At 41.7% G+C, this 23076-nt stretch overlaps 1 protein-coding gene across 6 annotated transcripts in view; it reads left to right on the forward strand.

Moving 5' to 3' along the window:
- Positions 1 to 23076, forward strand: part of DIP2C (disco interacting protein 2 homolog C) — a 369992-nt gene that overhangs the window by 63609 nt on the left and 283307 nt on the right. Inside the window, exon 1 of one of the 6 annotated variants that reach the window (XM_059912250.1) lies at positions 2113 to 2188. The exons of the other annotated variants lie outside the window; for them this stretch is intronic. The gene's annotated coding sequence lies outside the window, so the exon portion shown is untranslated. Of the gene's footprint in view, positions 1 to 2112; positions 2189 to 23076 lie in introns of those variants that run through there. 6 annotated transcript variants of the gene reach the window in all.

Genomic DNA, 23076 nt, shown 5'->3' on the forward strand with positions numbered 1-23076 from the left:
TGCAATAATCCCTTTGAATAAAGTCTCTCCTCCCCAAGTTCAGATTTGTTTTTCACCTGCCATGCGGCTTCAGCAGAGAACGGCTAGAGTGGGCGGGAAGGAATCCTCTGCCGTCTGCATTCCAGGCGTGTTTGAGCACATGGGGAACCCTTGTGTCTGGAAAACCTATTTTTAGTTTTCCAGCTTCAGATGGAATTGAAATTGAGTAAGCCAATCCTCAGCATCTGTCTGGAACCATGAACTATTGTAGTTATAAAAGGAGTTGTTTCTTAAAATGAAAAAAAATTTAAATAATAAAAGTGGTCATTTCTATATAAGACTTTTAAAATATTGAGGGTGATTCTACTTCTCTCATATGCATTTTGGCGTCTAAAATAGGAATGGTGATTTTTGAAGCACAGGTGTATCTTTAAACTATTGTTGAGTGTACCAAGCCTTAATATGGTTTTATTTTTGATTTTTGCCTCATTATCTGTGAAGCAAAGTGTTATAACTTAAAGTAGATGATTGCCTGAAAAAAGCCATCTTTTTGGTTTTCTTTCGTTTGTAACCACGCAAGGAAGTACAGCGAGTGTAGACGGAGTGGTGAATTTATTTCAAGGCATGTGAGCAGACTGGAAGGGTGCAAAAGCTTCCAGGAGTGCACTGTTTCACATGTTAATCTGAAACAAACCCTGCATTTTGCCAAAGCTGGTTACTGAGATACTGTTTGTCATCACACATTGGAGAGAGATTTTAATGAACCTTAGAAACCTTGGTTCATTCCCCACCTTCACTGTAGGAAGGGCTACGAGGAGGAGCTCAAAGCCTGGATCCTGTTGTGTCTTGACTCAGTTAGGGAACCGCTTTCCTGTGTGCTGTCAGAGTCTGTACTAGTTTTTATTCTTCAGACTTTGCTGAGTAGTTGCAGGACCAGAGGGACACCAGGCCTGTGCTCCCCAGACACACGGCTTACTCCACATGATCAAATGCTTCCCCTTTCAGTTCCAGGAACCTCCTCTAGTCCTGCACCTGCACCGAGGCTGGCTGTGTCCTCAGACACTCCTCTGGTGGTGACGGCGCCATGGCCCCCGTGCGGCCTGCAGTGGAGCATAGACTGCATCTGGCCCCTTCACTGGAACACCTTAGTTTTTATTTCAACTAAGGTGGTGGGGGTTATTCAATGAATAACTTTTATTCATTATAATAAAAAGTTAAATTAAAAAAAGAAAATTCTGGAAAGGTTTAGAGAACTCATTCATAATAATTAAAGGCGTTTTTTCTATCAGAGCCCACACTTGGATTCTAAAAATACGCAAACCATTTCTAAGTTTATAAACTCTTCAGCCTAATTTCAGTGGAATCAAAGGCTGAATGTGGTGAAATGATCTTGCAGGCTTCATTGGTCAACAGCAATAAGAGGGAAGCAGTTAAAAATAACTGCTCATCTGAGGGATACTTTTCTTTGTTTTTGGTGGACGTGGTGGGGCATTTACTTGGCTATTTCGCAGGATGAAGACAAAGAATCTTTAGGTGACCCACACCACTGTATCTTTTCCTCTTGCTGTTAAAATGTGTTCTGCGGGTTCTAAGAGCTCAGACCAAGTGTTTCATGATGTTCTCGTGTCTGTTCACATAAATGCTGTTTAACAAAAACTGTATTGTATACGCTTAAAGCTGAATACCCCTTTTATTATAAAACAGAGAGAGATGAACAATAAGCGTTTTGTGGGAGGGACTTGAAGAATGATTTTAGCCTTTTCCCTGAAATTAAATAACTTTTTCTTGGATTTTTCATGTATTAAAAGGGAAGAAGGAACTAGATCACTCCAGATTTCTCAGTGAAATTTAAGAAGTCCTTAAATTCATCTGATCTCCTTTTGGAAGATGAGTTTTGAGTTTGGGTATTCAGTAAACTGTATTGAGATTAATTTCCAAAGTTTCTTACCATTCACCTTTATGTTTTTAGCTCGCAGTTTTTGCTCAAAATCTAAATGTGTTATTTGGAAACTCGTGACTTTCATATTTCTTCAGTAAACACCATGAGATATGAAAGGACAGATGGGAGGGTGTGGTGAGCAGTTGGGACACATGAGTTACAGGGCTTGGTTTGCCCCAGTTCACACTGAGCTCTGGGCTTTACGGGTCTGCAGTGTCAGCTGCGGCGGCTGGATGAGATGAGCTGGGAGGTTCCTTCAGCTCTTTTTAGGTGAGTACCTCGAGGTGGCCCTGGGTGACCCAAGGATAAGCAGCGCGCTGGCGGACGGCAGCTGCACTGCCCTCCCTTCAACCGGAAAGCGGGTGGTCAGACTGTGCTTTCCTGTGGTTTTGTCTGTTCTTGACCTGTTGAGCCTTCCCTTTTCTCCCTGACCTTTATCATTCTGCACTTTGGGAAGTGCCTTGTGATTCCAGGAGCTGGCTCACCAGATATGTTGCTAAATATCATACAGATAGTAGGAGCGGAATCACACTCAGATTAAGTTGACACTTCTGTGAATTCCTTTAACTTTTGTTTTTGCTGGGTATTGTGTTCAAATGGACGTCTTGGTTAAGTCTTTACCTGTTCTGTGTGCGTGGTTGACTACTTCTAACCCTTTCAGGGAAGTCTCACTTCTGCTGGAATCCGAGGAAGGGAGAGGCTGCCGTCTCCCCAGAACGAGGGGACATGGCCTTCATCTGTCCTCCTACGGAGCGGAGTCCAGATTCTGCTCTCCGAACCCGGTTCACAGCCAGGAGAGCTCGTGGTCTGTGGAGCCCGATTTGGGCTGACTTGTCCTTTCTTCGCTTACTTTGTTTCTGAGGTCCCGGTTTCACAGGGCCTTTGTCAGTTCAGTTTGTGAAGCAGGACGAGGGTCCACATTTGTCTCTGATGCAGAAACTTTCAGGGCTTGGGAAGGTGCCGTGGGGGTGGCCTGTGGTGAAGTTTTCCCTGCTTTTGACAGAAAGACAAACATCCATGGGCTTTTATTTTGCCAGTGACAGTTTAAAATAAAATAAATTGCAAATTCACCAATGGTGCCGGGGTGCCTGCAGCCACTCCCTGCCTTGCTTCAGGTAGTTCACTCTGCTTCACATGCTGTCATGTTTGGGCAGCAGTGAAGGTTCTCACTTTGTTATTCTTATGCTTAAGAAAATAAACCCTCATGCCCTCATGCTTTGGATTTGAGGAGCAAGTGCTTGGGGTAGGTGGGGTCTTTGGCACAGCAGGGCGCAGGAGGGGACGAGGAGTCCGGGGCCAGCACTCCGGTGACTGTGTCCCCATGGTGCCTGAGTGGGGTTTGGATTGTTTCCCATGGGAAATGCGTGTCCTAATTGTATGTGTGCTTTGTGAGGGTGGCCTTTTGGATCAAGGGAGAGGAAGTCCATATTGTGATTCTTCATTGATTTAAAGCCTGAATGTATGATTTTTTTATGTATAGTATCATGTCATCTGCAAACAGTGACAGTTTTACTTCTTCTTTTCCAATTTGGATTCCCTTTCTTTCTTTTCTTTCTCTGATTGCTATGGCTAGGACTTCCAAAACTATGTTGAATAAAAGTGGCGAGAGTGGACATCCATGTCTTGTGCCTGATTTTAGAGGAAATGCTTTCAGCTTTTCACTGTTGAGTATGATCATGTATGGCCTTTATTATGTTGAGGTATGTTCCCTCTATGCCCACTTTTTGGAGAGTTTTTATCGTAAATGAGTGTTGAATTTTGTCAAAAGCTTTTTTTGCATCTACTGAGGTGATGATATGGTTTTTATTCTTCAATTTGTTGATGTGGTGTATCACACTGATTGATTTGCAGATATTGAAAAACCTGCATCTCTGGGATAAATCCCACTTGATCATGGTGTATGATTCTTTTAATGTATTGTTGGATTCGGTTTGCTAGTATTTTGTTGAGGATTTTTGCATCTACGTTCATCAATGATATTGGTCTCTAATTTTCGCTCTTTGTGGTATCTTTGGTTTTGGTATCAGGGTGATGGTGGCCTCATAGAACTGAGTTTGGGAGTGTTCCTTACTCTGCAATTTTTTGGAATAATTTCAGAAGATATGTGTTAACTCTTCTTTAAATGTTTGATAGAATCCACCTGTGAAGCATCTGGTCCTGGACTTTTGTTTGTTGGGAGTTTCTAAATCACAGTTTCAATTTCAGTACTTGTGATTGGTCTGTTCATATTTTCTATTTCTTCCTGATTCAGTCTTGGGAGATTGTACCTTTCAAGAATTTGTCATTTATTCTAGGTTGTTCATTTTGCTGGTGTATAGTTGCTTGTAGTAGTCTCTTACGATCCTTTGTATTTCTGTGGTGTCCTTTGTAACTTCTCCTTTTTCATTTCTAATGTTATTGATTGGGGCCCTCTTTTTCTTGATGAGTCTGGCTAAAGGTTTATCAATTTTGTTTATCTTTTCAAGGAACCAGTTTTTTTAGTTTCATTGATCTTTTCTATTATTTTCTTTGTCTCTATTTCATTTATTTCTGCTCTGATCTTTATGATTTCTGTCCTTCTACTAACCTTGGGTTTTGATTGTTCTTCTTTCTGTAGTTGCTTTAAGCATAAGGTTAGGTTGTTTATTTGAGATTTTTCTTGTTTCCTGAGGTAATATTTTATTGCTATAAACTTCCCTCTTAGAACTGCTTTTGCTGTATCCCATAGGTTTTGGATCATTGTGCTTTCGTTTTCATTTGTTTCTAGGTATTTTTTAATATCCTCTTTGATTTCTTCAGCGATCAATTGGTTGTTTAATAGCATATTGTTTAGTCTCCTTAGTTCTCTAAGTCTCTAAGCCTCACAGACTTAGAGAATGAACTTATGGTTACCAGGGGGGAAGGGTGGTGGGGGGAAGGATAGATTGGGAGTTTGGGATTGACATGTATCACTGCTATATTTAAAATAGATAACCAACAAGAATTTACTATATAACACAGGGAACTCTGCTCAGTACTCTGTGATAAACTCAATGGGGAAAGAATTTGAAAAAGAATAGATACATGTATGTGTATAACTGAATCACTCTACTGTACACTTGAAACTAACACAACATTGTTAATCAACTATACTGCAATATAAAATAAAAATTAAAAAAAAAGACTAGGCTGAATTCTTCTACTTCGGGAAAACTATTTGCCCATAAAACTCAACTATGAAAATTTATAATTGACAGTCCCTCAGATAGTGTCCTATTTACTGATAAAAATTATAACAATATAGTGTCCCAAATATTATATATTTCAAACTATTTACTAATGCAGACTAAGCTTTCTTCAAATTAGTTAGAATTTATGACCTTTGCTTATGAAGTCAAGAATATCTTTTATTTGAAGAAATAAGTTGAAATCTTGTGATTCAGGGAAATTAAAAATTTCGTGCTTAGCTAAACACATAGAAGTTAATTTTTAAAATTGTAAAGTTTAGCAATAGAAAAGGTTGAGTCCTTTTTTTTTTTTTTTTTTTAAATAAAGCCTGAATTTATGCTTGATTTAGGAATCTTGCAAAGCAGGGATGGGACGGGAGGCCGCCCACGAGTGTCCTCAAGTAAATGCTGCTCTAATAACATTTTCTTTTTTGTGTAAGGACTAAACACTTTACCCCTGTGGTGATTCACTGGGTACCCTTGGTGCCTTGTCTGGAAAGACACGTGGACTTTTCCTTGGGGATGACTGGTTATCACATCAGCTTCTTCCAGTGTTGACTTGACTGCGGCACTGATGGGGTCCAGGGCAGCTGCCTGCTGGGGCCCTAGGTGGTGACGTCCAGCCGCCGCTGCTGCGGGGTGAGGGCCGAAAGGAGGGCACACCTGCCCTGTAGGGCATGTGCAGGGGAGGCACGCTTGGGGACGTGGGGCGGGGGCAAGCTCAGTCCTGACTGACAGTTTCTTCTGTATTTTTATAAACAGAAAGGAGAGAAATTGGGGCCAGTCAGTACCTGTGGGTGTAAGTTCTGCCCTTGTGATGTCCCAGCTGTTGTCAGTAATATTATTTATACTCCTCTAACCTTAGGCTTCTTTGGTATAAACATATGAGGGGACAGAAATAGTTCACGGGCATATAAAGACTTACATAATCATCAGTAGGCCTCATTTTATCATGAATCATGTATTATGAGCAAATTATGAAACAAATTCATTTAAATTTTAAAAATATATTTACTGTTCTCATTTTTGTGGCAAACATTGATTATTGGTTGATACTCGGTAAAATGTTTCACATTTTTGTAACTAGGGGCATTCTGTCTCTGTGTGTCCTGGTCACTAGGTGTCTATGCTCGAATTCTGCCTGTGGCCCAGGAAGGGTAGAGGGTGTTGGGTCTCAGGGCTGGGAGGAAACCTACAGGTCACTTCAAGGAAATAACCTGCGGTTATGGAATAGCTTCCAAGTGTTGTTTGCTGTTCCTTTCCCTCTGCATGTTTGTTCACCTGCTTCACTCTCATCTCTTCCCTTAGGTTGTGAACTTGTCTGAGTGGTTGCTTTGTGTCTTTATCAAGTGCTGGTAATGGTGGCTCATGAGCAGGAGCTGGCAGGGCTGTAGGTGGAGGCTGTCGCCAAGGAGCTCAGACAGGGTAGCTGTGACCCCGCTGACACCTCTGCCGGGATCCCTTATGCTGGTTCAGTTCCCAGCATGTCCTTTCCGCCTGGACTCCCATCTTTCTTCAAGGAGAAATGGCTTACTTGTCTTTGTCTCCTGAAGTATAATTTTTAAAAATAGTTGAATAAATATATACAGAATAAATGGGTGAATAAATGATATGTCTCATAAGGAGGAAACTTAATATCAAGTATTACATGACTATCATGGACTTATTAAATATTTACATTAATATAATGAATTTCATTTAAAAAAAATGAGGGTATTTTGTTTATGGGATCTTTGTGTTTTCCATCATGCTTATTGCTTGTGTCTCCCCCGTGCTCTTCGGAGTAGGGAAGGTATTATCATGCCATTGACAGGTAGGGAAACTGAGGAACAGACTGTAACTGCACATCTAAGCAATTCGGCAGCCAGTGTAGGGCCTGTGACCCTTGGTTCTTGGAGTTTGTATTTGTGCCCCTTTTAACACAACAGGTCCAAATGTGTCAGGGTCCCCTTTTGATCAGGGGAGGATAGTCAGTTAATTTGTTTAGGTGTCAAAAATGATTGCTTTCAGACTTAATGATGTTCATAACACAAACAGTAAATAGTTATATAAGAGTTAATATCCTGCCTGCAGGATGGTCCCGAATAGTAGATTTCTAAAATAAACTAGGCAAGAGATGATGAAAGCACTAGTTTGGAGGGCAGGGGATGAGCTGAGAGATACTCAGGCGAAATTAATGGCAGTCAGTGGTGACTTGAGGGTCTTAGAAACGAACGGTGGAGAATAAATTTTCCGATTTGGGACAGTTGATTAGATGATAGGTATCATTTTCCAACAAGGAAGATAGGAGGAAATGGGGATGGGGGAGGTAGTGAAGGAGACAGTGAGTTTTGTTTTGGGGGAAGTTGTGTTTGCGGTGGGGGGGCATCCCCAGTAAGAATGTCCAGTGGGATGTGGGCAGAGTGACCAGAGTGGAAGAGGGTGCTATTGAAATCATCTGGGAACACAACATAAATCAGGACACTGGGCAGACACATTCTTACTATCACCCTAGGTGTGGGCATCTTTGGGGTTTGAAGATGGAGATTTATGAATGGAGTTGGGCCAAGACAAGGGTAAGACACCCAAGTGGAGTTGTCTACTGAGGGAGGGCAAGGGATAGAAACCTGGATAAACATTATGGGCAAAGAAGGAAAATCGGCAGAGGAGACAGAACCCCTTAAAGATTCCAGTATCTATGGGATTCAAAGGCTAAATAGCATAATTCAAAGTTGCTCTTAGATGTTTACAGGATTTATAGATACACACAGAGGCAAGAAGAGCTAGTCGGTTTATCACAACTTGGAAACTATAAGTTTTAAATCACAGGGTTAGCAATACTCTTTTTAAGCAAACATCTATGATAGATGCATTCCATCTAGTAATTTCCCTTAATGAACTTAAAACATGTTTTTCTTTATTCCAGTTAATATGATAGCTCTAGTTTGTTTGGCTTTCACTGCTGTAGAAAATTCCATTATTTGAACATAATTCATCCATTTTCCTGTTGATGGGCATTTGGGCTATTTGGTGTGTGTGGGTCTATTCAGAACTTCAGGATTTCTGTGTAGACACTAAGAATGTTATAATGTGATAACATTATCTGCCATTTAACCAGCATGAACTCTGATTGCAGCCATACAAAAAGACTGTTCTAGTTTATTGATAATACATAGAACCATTTTATATTCAAATACACACAAATGTGGAGTCTAACGTCATCCAAATGGCTCCTCAGATCTTAAGTTTGTTTATTTTGTTATTAAAAATTTCTGCTAATTCAGCAAATGTATTAATTATACAAAAATCTGAGAATGTGGTTATATATTTAGAACTGAAATAAACTGCATTTTGATTAATAATCCCAAATATATGGCCATGATGTTTTTTCTTTTTACATGACCAGTGTTCTTCAATTGAAAATTGAAATTATATTTTAATGTATGTTTTCTATCTCCACCCTTAGAATGGTACATAGTTGTTTAATGAAATGTAAAAATTTATTGCACAAGAATATTCCCATTTGTGGAACATAATTTCCTAATAACCAACTTGCTGTAGATCTACCTTAGATGCTTCAAAAGTCATTGGATGACTTACCATTCACCTCACCTTTAACACATCGGGATTATTAAACAGAGTGGGTTTCTGACAAAGGTCCCTGTTTCATTGTCTTGAAGTCTTTAAGTGTGTGTTTGTGGGGAGGGGGGTATATGTAGGATATTGTAGCGTCTTTCTGTTTACATCTGAAGTTTTTATTTGAAAGTTTTTTTTGCCTGATATTTTCCCTATTTCTATTTCATGGACTTCGTGCTTTCGTCTAACTCATAAATAAATGAAAAGGAAAATTTCATTTGGTCACCAGCATGACTTTGTTTGCAAGGCTCAAATCAACTGGGTATTTGGAAGCTTCTGTGCAAATTGATGGTATTTTTTTGTTTTAAAAAATAAGTGTGGTTATTTGTCCTCCAAATGAGCAACTGTCTGATGGTTCTGTTGAGAAAAATGCAGCCATGAAACTGGTTTTAAAAGATGCGGGAGTGGGTGTGAGAGGTTGGCTTACAAATTATACCAGGAATGGAAAAGCTCCTGCATCATCAGTGGTAAATGGAGATAATTATTTCACTTCTAGTGGTAATGTGCACGGAATCCCTGTTGCAGCATTGATCTTGACAAGTGAAAGGTAAGAACGGACACTTTGTTCAGCTCGAGCCTTACCGCTTGTAGATGGTTTTTGTGGGTCCCTTTGAGGACAGAGTAGGGATTCCGTGACTGAGGCGTAATTAGCGGGCAGTGAAGAGGGGACAATGGCTGCAGGTCCTGGTGGATCCAGCTGATCAAGAGCCGTTTCCTTCGGGCTCCTAGGTCCTGTGTATACGCTGACCCTCCTCACATGCCTGCAGATGACCTCAAGAGTGGGGGTGACCTGAGGGGAGAGAGCAGGGGGCTCATTCTGGTCACTGAGACCCCAGAATAGGACAGACAAGGTCTGGGGCCCTGAAAGCAGCCAGACTTTGCTCCCGAGAATAAGGGAGTTTCCAGTAGAGTGCACTGTCCAAATGAGGCTGAGCAAGAGGAGGGGTGGGATGGCACTGGTTTTCCACCACCTCCCATCCTCCACAGTCCAGAGGGGTAACGAGGAGCCCCTCCCTGCAAAGATTGTCCCTCGGGCATCGGGTTTGCACTCCCAGCCCTCAGGAGGATGGGCAGTACTGGCTGAGCTCAGCCCCTTCCATGACACCCAAGGTTTGCTCCATTTTTAAGTCCAGTTTCCCAAAGGAGTCAGATTCTTGGGTCACAAGACTCAATTTCTTCCTGTCTGTCATCCCTTTCATCGAGTTTATCCACCATATGTGAAGAGCCAGACACATTAATTTGTATTCATACCTGGTGTTTAATTCACCAGAAATAGTTCTCTCTCACTCTGGACTATTTACAAAAATTTAATCCTTCATAGAATGAGGATTGCCATTACTAGACACAAAATACAACACGTCATAAGACAATTGGTTTGGGAATGATTTACTTTACCTCATACCTGAACAGACAGTATTTATGGTTAAATAAGGAGATCTCTGAAGTCCTTCCCAGCTCAAAGAATTTTATGAATTTTGTTAGACCACTTTAGACAGAAGGAAATGTTGCATGAAGAACAGTCCAGAACTGTTTGGTGCCGTGCCATTAATTCATTGGAATGAATGTATAATTTTCTGTGGAGCCCTTTTGAAAGGGACAACACTTTGAATACATACCTTCCGGTATGTTTGTTACCGAAACGTGACCATCCCATGGGGTTTTGCACTGTATGGTCGGCATACATTCTGCACTATTTTGTGATGGTGGGGTGAGGAGGGTTTAGCAGACTAGCATTCTGATAACAGTTAGTTGGTGTGGGTTGATGTGTGTGTCTATTTCTGTCTTAAGGTGGGAATATTTCTCACCATCTGCCAGACACCTGATTCTTATTTCGTAGAGTTTCCAGGTTCCTTCTCCTTCTATTTTTAATTTGATTTCTAGGACTCTGAAGGCAAAGAAATGGAAAATAAGAACCATCTAACTCACAGGGACCGAACCCTATGTAGGAATAGACAGTAGCTTCTTTCTGGCTCTGTGTTTGTTTAAAGACTGCAGTAAACTCTTCAGTTCACCAGTCAGGGCATGAGTTGTCTTGTTTAACCTAGATGTGAATGAATCAAAGCTGGCATGTGCCTTGTTTATGGTGTCCCAGATTTAAAGGAGCGTGTGCTGCCAAAGGGGTCAGCATCCAAGTTCTTCACTGAACCTCTTGGGTTAAAAGGAGCTGTGGGGCCTTGTGTCACCCGAGGGTCATCACCAAGAGAAGATGATCAGTGTGGGAGTTAATAATTCCAGCCTTTCCAGGGCTGAATAACAGAGCTTGCGTGGTTGTAAGAACCTTGTGCTTTGTGTCACGTTGTGTTCCACTTGAGGCACTGTACTATTTTAGCTCCTTATTTTGCACCATGCACAAACTATGCTTTCTCCCAATAATTACTTACCCTTTGCTCTTGTCCCAACATCGGGCCCTCTTGTTAATGGACCCAAGAGGCCATCTGGTCCGAGGCCTCCATGGGGCAGGCCCTGGGCTGCCAATCTGGTCCCCAGTTTAGTGCATCTCAGTGTGGTTGTGGCCTTGTTCTCAGGACCTGCCATTCAGAGAGAGTGTGTCTGTCTTTCCTGCAGGTTAGATAGCTGTGTAGGGCCACTCTACTGGAAACCACCTCCAGTTTTTCGCCTGTTTGTGCTGCACCTTGAAGGTACTTATTATCTAGTCAGTGTTGATCCAACCATCTTAATGTGAGGATGTATTCATATTATAATTTTAATTAAAATATTTTCAGTAGTTTTTTATGAATGTCATTCTGTTGTTAAATTGTTGGAGTTTTTAATGGAGAAATTGGTGCCATGTTGATAGCCTTTGGAAACTATTTTGAAATGAATTGCTTTCTCCCTAAACGTATTCAAGTTTTACATGTATATTTGCCTGGAAGCTGTTAAAACATTGATCTGTTTATAGCTGTGCTGCCTCATACCTTCCTTACAAGAAGAATAACATCATATAGAGCATTATTAGTTTGTTTTGCTTCCAGACAAATTTTTTTTTTCCACAAAGAAACATTTACTAAAGTAAGTAGTAAATTATAATATGCTCAGCTTACAACATGGATCAATAGACAGAATAGAGGGTCTACAAATAGAACCACACAAATATGGCCACTGATTTTTGACAAGATGCAAAACCAGTTCAATGGAAAATGGATAATAGTCTTTTCAACAGATGGTGCTGGAAGCACTGAGCATCCATATGCAAAATAAATGAAAAACACCTTATACAAAAGTTAACTTTAAGTGGATTCAAGCTCTAAATGTGAAACTCTGAAACTTCTAGAACTAAACATAGGAGAAACTCTTCTTGACCTGAAGTTAGACAAAGAGTTCTTAGACATGATACTATGATTCATAAAAGAAAAACATAAGTGGAATTCATCAAAATGAAAAACTTCTGCTCTGTGAAAGATACTGTTAAGGAAAATGCAGAGACATTACACATTGGGAGAAAATATTTACAAATCACGTATTCTACAGAGGACTTGTATCCAGAATATATAAAGGACTCCTCAAATTCAGTACTAAGAAATCAAACAATTTAAGTGGACAGAAGACCTGAACAGATACTTCATTGCAGAGAATATAAGGATGGCAAATAAGCACATGGAATGGTCAGTGTGACTAGTCCTATTGAAAGGCAAATTATTATACAACCATGATGAGATGCCCTAATAGAATGGCTAACATAAAAAACATTGACAACACCAAGTGCTGGTGAGGATGGGAGACTGCAGCTCTCATGCATTGCTGGTAGGTGTGGAATGGTCCACTCTGGAAAACAGCTTGGTGGTTTCTTACAAAAATAAACATACACTTAACACTTGACCCAGCAGTCCCACTCCAGATAGTTACCCGAGAAAATCGAAAGCTGAAGATCAACAAAAACTTGACCTTGAATGTTTATAGCAACTCTATTCATAGTTCCCCAAAACAGATGAATAGTTAAACTGTGGTATATCCATAGCATGGAATGCTACTCAGCAGTAAAAATAAGCAAATTGTTGATCCACACGGCAACTTGGATGATCCTCCAGGGCCTTTTGCTGAGTAAAAGCAGCCAGTCTCAGAATATTACATTCTGTAAAATGCCATCTACATGATGTTCTGGAAAAGAGAAAACCATAGGAATGGAGAACAGATCAGTGGTTGCCTCTGGCAATCATCATTCTACTCTATTTCTATGTGTTTTGCTTTTTTAGACTCCATATATAAGTGAGAATATACAGTATTTGCCTTCCTCTGTTGCCTTATTTCACTTGGCATAATGCTGTCAAGGTCCATCCATGTTGTTGCAAAAGACAGGATTTCCTTCTTTGCTATAACTAAAATTCCATTGTGTGTATATACCACATCTTCAGCTGTCAGTGAACATTTAGGTTATTTCCATGTCTTGGCTATTTTAAATAATGCAGTAATGAACATGGGGTTGCAGATATTTCTTTGAGAAAGTGATTTCATTTTCTTTAGATAAATACCAGCAATGAAATTGCTGGATCATATGGTAGTTCTATTTTTAATTTTTTGAGGAGCCTCCATACTGTTTTCATAGTGGCTGCACCAATTTACATTCCCACCAACAGTGCATAAGAGTTCTTTTTTGTCCACATCCTCACCAATATTTGTTTTATATAGATCTATAGATATATGTTTTTTGATGATAGGCATTCCAGCAGGTGTGAGGTGATATCTCATTGTGGCTTTAATTTGTGTTTTCCTCATGATTAGTGATGTGGAGCACCTTTTCATGTACCTGTTGGCTATTTGTTTGTTCTCTTTGAAAAATGTCTATTCAGGTCCTTTGTCTGTTTAATTGGCTTATTTGCTAGTTTGCTATTGAGTTGTATGAGTTCCTTACATATTTTAAATATTAGTTCCTTATCAGATAGATGGTTTGCAAATATTTTCTCTCATTCCATAGGTTACTTTTTCATTTTGCTGATTGTGTCTTTTGCTGTGCGGAAGACTTTTAGTTTGATATAGTCCTACTTGTTTATTTTTGCTTTTGTTGCTTGTGCTTTTGGTGTCTTATCCAAAAATTTGTTGCCAAGAACAACATCAAGAAACTTTTCCCCTGTGTTTTCTTCTAAGAGTTTTACAGTTTCCAGTCTTACATTTAAGTCTTTAATCCGTTTGAGTTGATTTTTGTGAGTGGTGTAAGATAGGGGTCCAATTTCATTACTCTGTGTGTGGTTATCCAGCTTTCCCAGCACCATTTGTTCCCAGCATACATTTCCCAGCACCATCTGTCTTTTCCCCATTGAGTGTTCTTGGCTCCCTTGTCAAATATTAGTTGACTGTATATGCATGGGTTTATTTCCGGGCTCTTAATTCTGTTCCGTTGGTTGATGTGTCTGTTTTTAATGCCAGTACCATACTGTTTTGATTATTATAGCTTTATAATATAGCTTCAAATTAGGAAGCGGGATGCCTCTAGCTTTGTTCTTCCTTCTCAGGATTATTTTGGCTCTTTGGGGTCTTTCATGGTTTTGTGGAATCATTTTTGCAATTTCTGTGAAAAATGTATTAGAATTTTGATAGTTATTGCATTGAATAGATGACTTTGGATAGTATGGACATTTTTAACTATATTGCTTCCTTTGATCCATGAACATGAGATATCTTTCTATTTATTTGTCTTCAGTTTCTTTCATCAGTGTTTTATAATGTTCAGGAAACACTTGTATTTCTAACTTGACATAAAATGGAATTGGAATTCATAATGATTTTATTATTTTTTCTGGAGCCTTAGTAGATTGGGAAGACAGCATAATAAAAGCTAATTTTAAAACACAAATTAAAAAAAATCATTCTAAACAAGAACAGCAGTAGTTCTAGGAAAAGTTACCTTAAATTACTTTTTGAAAAAATAGGTTTGCTTAATATAACTTTGTATTGAGTTTTATTTTTATGTTTTGATGTGGTGAATTGAAAGAAAAGCCATAAATATTGGTGGGGCTATAGATTGGGGCAGTTTAAAGGGATGAAGCTAGCCTGGTGGTCTGGAGTATTATGTAAACCCAGCTTTGTAGCTGTAAGGGGCTCTTTTCAGTGATGTGGGCAGGAGCCTCAGCCTCTGACTGGGTGTGACCCCACAGCTTTGGATGGACTCGTAGATGCTGCTCTCTTTATACCATCAGCTCGAGGGCATAAACAGACAGACACACCTGTCTGCTCAAGATCCTCAGTGTCTTGGCCTCCTCCCTGGCAGTGGCCAAGTTTTTGGGTCATGAAACCTGTGTGCCTGGATTTGCCTCTTGGGGGGATCCCTTCCTTTCTGTTCATAGGACCTTTCCTCAGGGGGTCTTGGTGTAGATTTCTCTGAGGCGAGGGTCTGGGAGCCTGAGCTTAGGCACCCCTTTCCTCCAACCATGAATTTAGTTTTAGTTCCCTTGACCCTTTCATTGAAGTCCCCATCCTCACCCCAAATGAGCATCAGGCAAGCTTGTTGGAAATGCAGCCCCTCGAGTCTAGCTTTTGCCTCATGAAGACAGAATATTCACTGACAAGATCATTGTGACCTGCATGCACGCTGAGGTTTGAGCAGCACTGATTTCCCTGATGTAACATCTGTGGTTTAAATCCTGGTGATGCGGTTCTAGCCCTTAGTCCATCATCAGCCTGCATAGCTGGGGCTGGGGCTTGGAGGTTGGGGGTGTCACGTGGAGAAGGCTTGATGGGAAGAGTTCTCTTGAGAAGCTGGAGCGTCACAGACCAAATCCTTTGCACATGACTACTCCATAGTATTTATTGTTTAATATCTCAAAGGTAGTTAAGATCAATGAATTTTTAGGGAACGGTTAAGTCTTTTTGTTTCTTTTTTGGTAAATCCTCGATGTGGATTTTCTGTTCTTAATCATGATAGCCGACACTCTTCCTGCGCATTCCCCAGTGAGTTCCATGTTGACAACGTTTTATCCCCCACAACTGCAGGAGGGGGTACTGTTATCATCCATAGTGTGCTGATGAGGAAATTAGAGTTGAGAGGTTTCAAGGCACTTGTCTAAAGTTAGCAGGGACCCAGGCAGTCTGACTTTAGAATTAGTGCTCTTAACCATCCCCCACCCCTGGGTGGTGTGGATTTTTCCCGCTTCAAGGCAATGTTTTATGGTTTTCAAAGTGAAACCAAGACTTACTATTACTGGATGGAATCTTATTATTATTTTGAGATCCACATATTACTTGGCACTGGTGTGGCTGGAATGTGGAACCAAGGTAAATACAAGTTTTCTGTGGATTGTGTGCATTTTGTATTTCATTGGGGTCATGGAAATGTGTGTTTCACAGCAGAAATTTTACTTGTGAAAATTTGTCTACTGAATATTATTATGTAAACAGCAACAGGTTTTTTGGGGGGTTCTGGTTTAAAATTTTTTTAGAGCCACACAAGTGAATGAGCTCCAAACATTAGTGCATAGTCTGGCTGGTTCAGCACAAGTGGATGAATTCATGATGACTAGCTGAAATCATCTAGGTGTTGGAAGTGTGCTTGGACACAGTCCACCACAGAGCATAGTTTACTGTGTAGAGCTGGTCCATCTTGAGCCTCCTTTAGGGCGGTTTGGTTCTTCCAGTGGCTGGGGGATGGTCAAAAGTAGATCACTGTAGAGCTGGTTCTGGAGGCAGCCTCCAACAAGGGCTCTCAGACCTCTGGCTGTGCAGGTTCTGGGTAAAGAGTTCACCATTGTGACTCACTCTTTTAAATCTTGGTTTCACGGGTCTAATACAGTCTTGCACTCTGATCTCAAGCCAGTTCAGATGAATTTGGAAGAAAATTCAGAGTTGTAACAATACAGTATAGTACCCCACCCCTGTGGAAATTTACCTTCTGTGCCTTCATTTTCTTCACCTGTTAAAAGAGGCTTAATACAGTTGAATTCTTTTCTCTCCCAGACACATTTTGAGAATAATTAGATGGAAACTTAGAAAAAATTAAAGAAATTATTGAAGAAAGACCCCACGTAAGTATAGGGTGCTGGGGCTGACCTCAGGCCTATTTTTACTCTTGTAGATGTGTTACTAACACTAGTCTTTCTCAATTGGTAGGGCCATTTCTATCACAATATCAGTGTTTTGTTTTGTTTTTTTATTTCATTACCCTTCTCAGTTTTGAGGGCATTATCTCTTTGGGGCCTTCTGGGTCTCTTAAAGAGCTATGTTTCCTGGTTGAGCAAATTGCTTTTCCCTTTTATATGGCAGTTAGGAATGTTTAATGCAAACAAGAACTCCCTCCCCCAACATTTTTGTGTGGTGATTAGTGTATTTAGGTGTAGATCAAGTTCATTCTTTAAGGGCCACAAGTTTTGAAGTTAGTGTTATTTTAATTATCCCTCACTTTTGAATGGCATTCTTCCAGTTGTGCCTTGAAGGGCATTGTAAGCCCAGAGGGAAGTTAGGGTATTGCTGGTTTAGAAGCATCTAGTTCAGCCAGTTTTCCTGTATCCCTGTGAACTGCACCAGATTTTCACTGGCTCCACTTTAGCAAACAGAGTTTTAGTATGTGCATCATCTCAGCTGAAGCCCTGGTTTGTGGTTCTTGGTTTTACACAATTATTCACTCAAGTATTATTAAAAATAACAGTGCCTGAGAGACATTTGAATGCTATTTGCTGAACACAATCTAAGTCCATTTCTTCAGGAACATTTCTAAGGTGACGTGTTAACCTGCCATTTTCTGCATATGTGCTATTTATATTTAGTTCCCTCTACATTTAGATTGGAAATTTCTAAGATGGTCTTGTCAGTCTTCTCCCAAGTTCTCTTATTGTCTGAAGCCAGAAGAAGATTTATTCTCATCCTCCCACTTCTCAGGCTCTCTATTTTCTCAGTCTGTTTGGGCTGCTGTAACAGAACACCACAGACTGGGGGCTTAAACAACAGACATTGATTTCTCAGGGTTCTAGAGGATGGAAGTCCAAGATCAAGGCACTGGTCGATTCCGTCTGACCAGGACCCACTTCCTGGTTCATAGGCGGCGTCTTCTGTGCCCTCATAGGTGGAGGGAGGTCTGTGGGGTTCCTTCTATAAGGGCACTAGTCCCATCATGGGGCTCCACCCTCATGACCTCATCATTTCCAAAGGTCCCGCCTCCTAATACCTTAAGGGTTAGGGGTCAACCTATGCGTTTGGGGGCCGCACATTCAGTCCACAACAACTGTAATGCATGAGGCCTTTCCTTATCTGCGCTGGACCCCATACACCTGAAAGCCTGCAGAATTTCCTATCCAACCACCCACCTCTCAGGTGCTCCCTCCACTCTCCAGGGATGCCCTCTGTTTCTCACGTGCACCTTGTAGTACCCCGAGCATGCGCTCTGGGGCTCGCGTGCCCGTCTGCTCTCCCGGCATGCCCTCCGCCACTCATGTGCGCCTTGTATACTCGGAGCATGCGCACTGGGGCTCACAAGTCCACCTACTCTCAGCCTGCGCTGTGCGTCCCTGCTGTGTGAACTGGCGGGATTGCTTGCTCCGCGATTGCAGCGCGGTACTCTGAGAGAAAGTAGGATTTTAACACCCTGTGAGGACGTGTGGTGAGCCTTCTGGCCTCCCTGGAGGTGAAAGAACAAGGCCCACGCCTGCACCTTTCCTCGGAGTTGTCGGCATCCGCGGGCCTCAGCCGTCTGCCGGGACCACCATCCGTCCGTAGTCTTCTGGCGCCCGGCTTCTCGCCCCCCGGGACATGGCCGGCTGAGGTCCGCAGACGCAGTGAGCCATGAGGAGACCCACCGTCAGGTCCCTGCGTAGGGACCTCCTTGGACGTGGGCTCAGGTGTCTGCCCTCCGGCGTGAGGGAGCCCAGTGGAGAGTCGGCGTCGTCGCCAGGTGAGCACCTGCCCTGCGTCCCACCTTCCGCTTCTGCTTTCCTGGGGGGCACCGGTGTGTGTGTGGGTGCGGGCCGTGGGGGGTGCGTGAGAGGGCCGGGCGCGCGGGTGTAGCACCAGGTGTGTGTGTGGGGCGCCGGCGCTGGCGGCTGGGAGGCCCACACAGGTGCTCTCGTATCTCCTGCTGATCCCAAACCGAGAAAGGAGCCAGCAGCTTTGGGGGAAGGAATTTTGAGCCGTTATTTGACCTGGGTGATCAGAGGATAGCCTTTTGTGCTTCACACGCCTCTGCCACCGGAGGCTGCATGCCTTTTTCAGGTTTGGGAACGCAATTTCATTCCTCGTAAAGTGTGTTATTAAATTTTAATGTTTAAATTGCGGGGTGTATTTTATGGCCTTTGTTTGATCTCTCTCTCTCAATTGATTTTTTTTTTTCGCCATAAGACAGGAGGCGTTTTGAAGGAGATAGCTAGATGTAGTTCCCCTTCTGAAGATTTAAAGTAAATTCTGAAAGTACTTTGTATAGGTCGTAAAATAATCAGCCATGCCTGTGAACATAAGGTGTATGTGACTCCTGAGCAGAAAGAGAGCCCAGCCCCTGGAGGGAAAGTAGACATTTAATGCCGTTTCTGCTTCCTCTTAGTTAAGAAGCTGGGCAGGAGGGAGTTACAGATCAGTAAGCTTTTCATAACCCTGCACGCCTCTTCCCCTGCGTTTAGTGCCCGGTGGTTCTGTCCTCTGGTTCGAAGTGGCCAGGATGGTTGTCACTGACCTCGTGTTCCCAGACCGAAGACTCGGGTTGTTGAGGCGGGAAGTGTCTAGCAGGCCCTCAAGACCTGGTTCGTTATGAGCTGATTCAGTGGAAATAAGCCAGGGAACCTTTCTTGTCCTGCCTCTGATAGGGCCTGGAGACTAGATCCTGATACACGCATGTGTGTACACACTGCTTTCAATGGAATTTAAACAATAGCATTAAGTATAGAAAACATTAAATGGATTAAATTTTGTTCTCACTTTGTACTAAGTGTTGTGGGTGTTTTGCTTTCTCCCTAGAAAATCATCATCAGGGGCACCAGGTCCCCCTGCCGTGGTAGACAGGGGTGGTCTTGGTGGAGGAGAGAAAAAGGTTTGCACAGAGCTGAGAACTGCAAACAAATCTCCTTCTCCCAAATCTTTGAGGTGTGCTCCTGTCTTTAACACTACATTAAAACTGTGAAGTTGTAGAGGAGGAATTGTCACCACTGTTGAATGTTTGAGGTCTCACCCCCAGGTTGAAGGGGCGATTAATGGTTTGCAAGTCTTTTTGTCGGATCTGGCACAACCGGGTCACATGCAGAGTCATTGGGTTCTTAGATATGGGTGGCTCAAGTTTTGGTTTAGATGGCAATGTCTCTGACACATTTTAAAGTGCTCAAAAACAAAAAACAAACAAACAAAAAGTGCTCAAAGCATTCCAGCAGATAATCCTTTGCCTATGGAGACACCCGTTTATGCCAGACAGGAAATAAAGAACATTTTTCTATAGCTTTATTAATTCCAGGAGATGGTAACCCTCTCCTTCATTTTTGTGCTTTTTAACTAGGCTGTAGTTGAGCAAGACACTGGCAGGAAGATTTTTCAGTTTAAAAAGTTCCCCTTTATGACTCTTGAAAGTCAGGGCAGAACAAATCCTCGCTCCTGTTCTGTTAATTCTATTGATGTTTGGAATTGGTTAGGGTCTCTTGGAGAGGGAAAGAAAGCAGTGTCATATGCCCCTTCCTGAATTGGGCCAGAACTAGAAGTCAGTTGATAAATATAACAGTAAGATTTTTAACTATTTTTTCACCCTGTAATAGAACATAATGAAAAGGCAGAACAGAGCACCCTTTAAGATGTAATCTGTTGCTCAGAATTGGTGGGGATGAAATAGGAGCATAGGGTCCAGAGACCTATTCTGCCCATAATGTGGAGGGAACTCAGGCAAGGGAGTTTCTCTTCTGAGCCTCAGTTTACTCGTATGTAAATGGGGATGATGGTGATGCTCACTTACTGTTGTGAGGATTAAATGAGATAATGCAGGTAAAGTTCTTAGCCCAGTTTAGTCAGATAATAAACACTCAACACTTCAGTTTCTGCACAGCCATGACCCTCGTCATCATCCTAGTAGATGCAGCATTTTGTGACTTAGGACCAGAAAAATCACATTTCCCAAATGAAAGATATTTGTTTTAAGGGCTCTGACGTCTACCAGTATGGAAACCAAAAATAAAGGCGCCAAGAAATAACATTTTTCTAAATTTGTGTACATTGTTTTGAAATAGCCATTATAGATATTAAGTTCCAGGAGGATTAGGGGAAAAACTCTCGTCTGTCTTCAAATCAGTATTTTAACAGAAAATATTTCTCTGTGTTTTCTCTCTTATCAGAAGGAGATGGATGATGAATCCAGCAAGTTTCTTTTATTCACAGGGAAAAAAACACAGAGTTTGTTTTTCTCAGATGGTTTGTGTGTGTGTGCTTTTTCAGCCTGAAATGTAACTCATTAAAACAGGCACGTTTCTGAGAAATGACTATTTGTTTAAATTACAGGTAAGAACTTGCAGTCAAATTTTGTACAGTCTGTGCGGGTGTCCAGACTTCCTTCATTGGTTGTATTGGAGCCTGCATGACTTGTGGTTATTCCTGAATTAAGGAAATGGGACGTTCCCAGAGAGTGGGTTTTAGGATCGTGAAGCAGAGTTTAGGGTGGTGACTGTTTCGGAAGTGCATGTGTCGTTGTGTCTCTGGTGCAGACAGCAGCCTGGGTTGATTTCATTGTGATGTCCATAGAGACCAGAAAGAAGGAGAAGGAAAGGACGCTAACCAATGCTTGTCCTGCGGCAGCAGGTGGGCAGGAGCATGCCTCCAACCCCCATCTCCATGTGACTGCTGACTCTGCTGGCAGCCACTGAGGACAGTGGGCCTTGGGAGTTGGGGCAGTTAAGGGTTGAGGAGAAGGAAGTGGTACTTTTTCTGTTTTGGAGAGGCTGGCTGGTTAATTCACATGGGTCAGTTCCGGGAGCCCTGACTGTGGGAGTGAGGGGTCCCTGTTTGCTGGTCTGCAGTGAGTACCTGACCCCTAGTCCTCGAGGCAGATCCCATTGTTCTCCACTGGAAAATGGGTTGAAGTAGTTTTATAGAAATGCATTTACCACCGTTTGGCTGCACTGTCTCTTTCCTGACAGAGCCTGGTGTGCTTATACTGACCACCAATGGGAGAGGCTATGACAGTGGCTCTTCCTTGCAGAGTGAACTCAGTTTGTGCAGGTTTCAAAGCAGGTGATTTGCGAATGTGAAGGGTGCTGGTGCTTAGGATGCTTGCTCCTAAATTGTGGCACAGCATCAGTACAGCAACAGGTGCTCGTGCCACATGGCTAGCACTGCCTCAGTTTGTGGGAAGCCAGGCTGCCCCACCTCTCGGAGTCCCTTCATTTAAACGTATCTGTTAGCATCTAGTCTGATCAGCTTTGTACTTTGCTTATTCTCTGTTTTCTTTCCTATTTGTGCCTTTTCATAGAATACTAGGATGAATTCCACTTCACATTCTTTGTGGAGATGGAGCAGTCTATCTGGAAGCTCTTTATTACACAATGAAAAATAAACTTAGGTGAAATACTTCTTTATAAAACCCTCTGTGCATACAGATTTCCCGCCCTCACTGCAGGCTTGTTTCCACAGTGATAATTCGTTGGGTCTCTACCAGCAAAACTGCAAAAGAGCAGTTGGTGTGACTATATATTTTTTTTAAACTAGAGTAAACATAATGAAGGAACCATAACCTGTTGGACCCCTTTGTGAGATCTGATTTGAGGTATATCAGCTTTTTTTCTGTGCTATGGTAATAACCTTGTTTTTTTCATCTGAAGTGGTGCAAAGCTAGTGGGACAAATTTATTTTTATTTGAACTCGTAGGAAATGTTTAAATAAAATAGTTAACTAATTGTTACCATTTTCTTATCACATCAACATACTGCCTCATCAAGTTTATCCTTATAAATTATTCCCTCTACTTTTCTGAGTACTGGCATATTAGAGAATTCAGAAGAAAAATCTCCAGAAATATGTATGTTGTCATTTTATCTATTTCTTTTTTAATAATTTTAATAAACTGTAACTGACAGAAGACTCTTTTGTTGCATTGTATCCTTCCTTTTGAATATTTACAGTGTTCTATCCATGATCTTCTCCTACTGTCATTTCCTTGTTGCAGAGCAGCAGTAGCTTGTACTCAGGTTGGTAATGTTTTTCTGTGCATTGCACCTTGCAAAACATGCTCCAGTAAACTTCTAGCTGGAATCGTGCAGTGTTGTAAGTCCCACTTAAAATCATCTCCAGAGATGCCTTTGTTTCTTCCTACTGTAGCAGGAGAACTCTCAAGTTGGTGTTTCAGCTGTAGGACGTAGCTACCAGCATCCACTTCATTGGGCTGTTGTGGAAACAAATCAGGCGGCTATGTGCCCATGCTAGCTGTCTCTGGCCACCAATGTTAGGTATCTTTTATTTCATTCAGAAGGTAAGATTTCAAGTGCTTTG

Source organism: Balaenoptera ricei, chromosome 2 (genome assembly GCF_028023285.1).
Source record: "Balaenoptera ricei isolate mBalRic1 chromosome 2, mBalRic1.hap2, whole genome shotgun sequence".
In the NCBI taxonomy this organism is placed as follows: domain Eukaryota; kingdom Metazoa; phylum Chordata; class Mammalia; order Artiodactyla; family Balaenopteridae; genus Balaenoptera; species Balaenoptera ricei.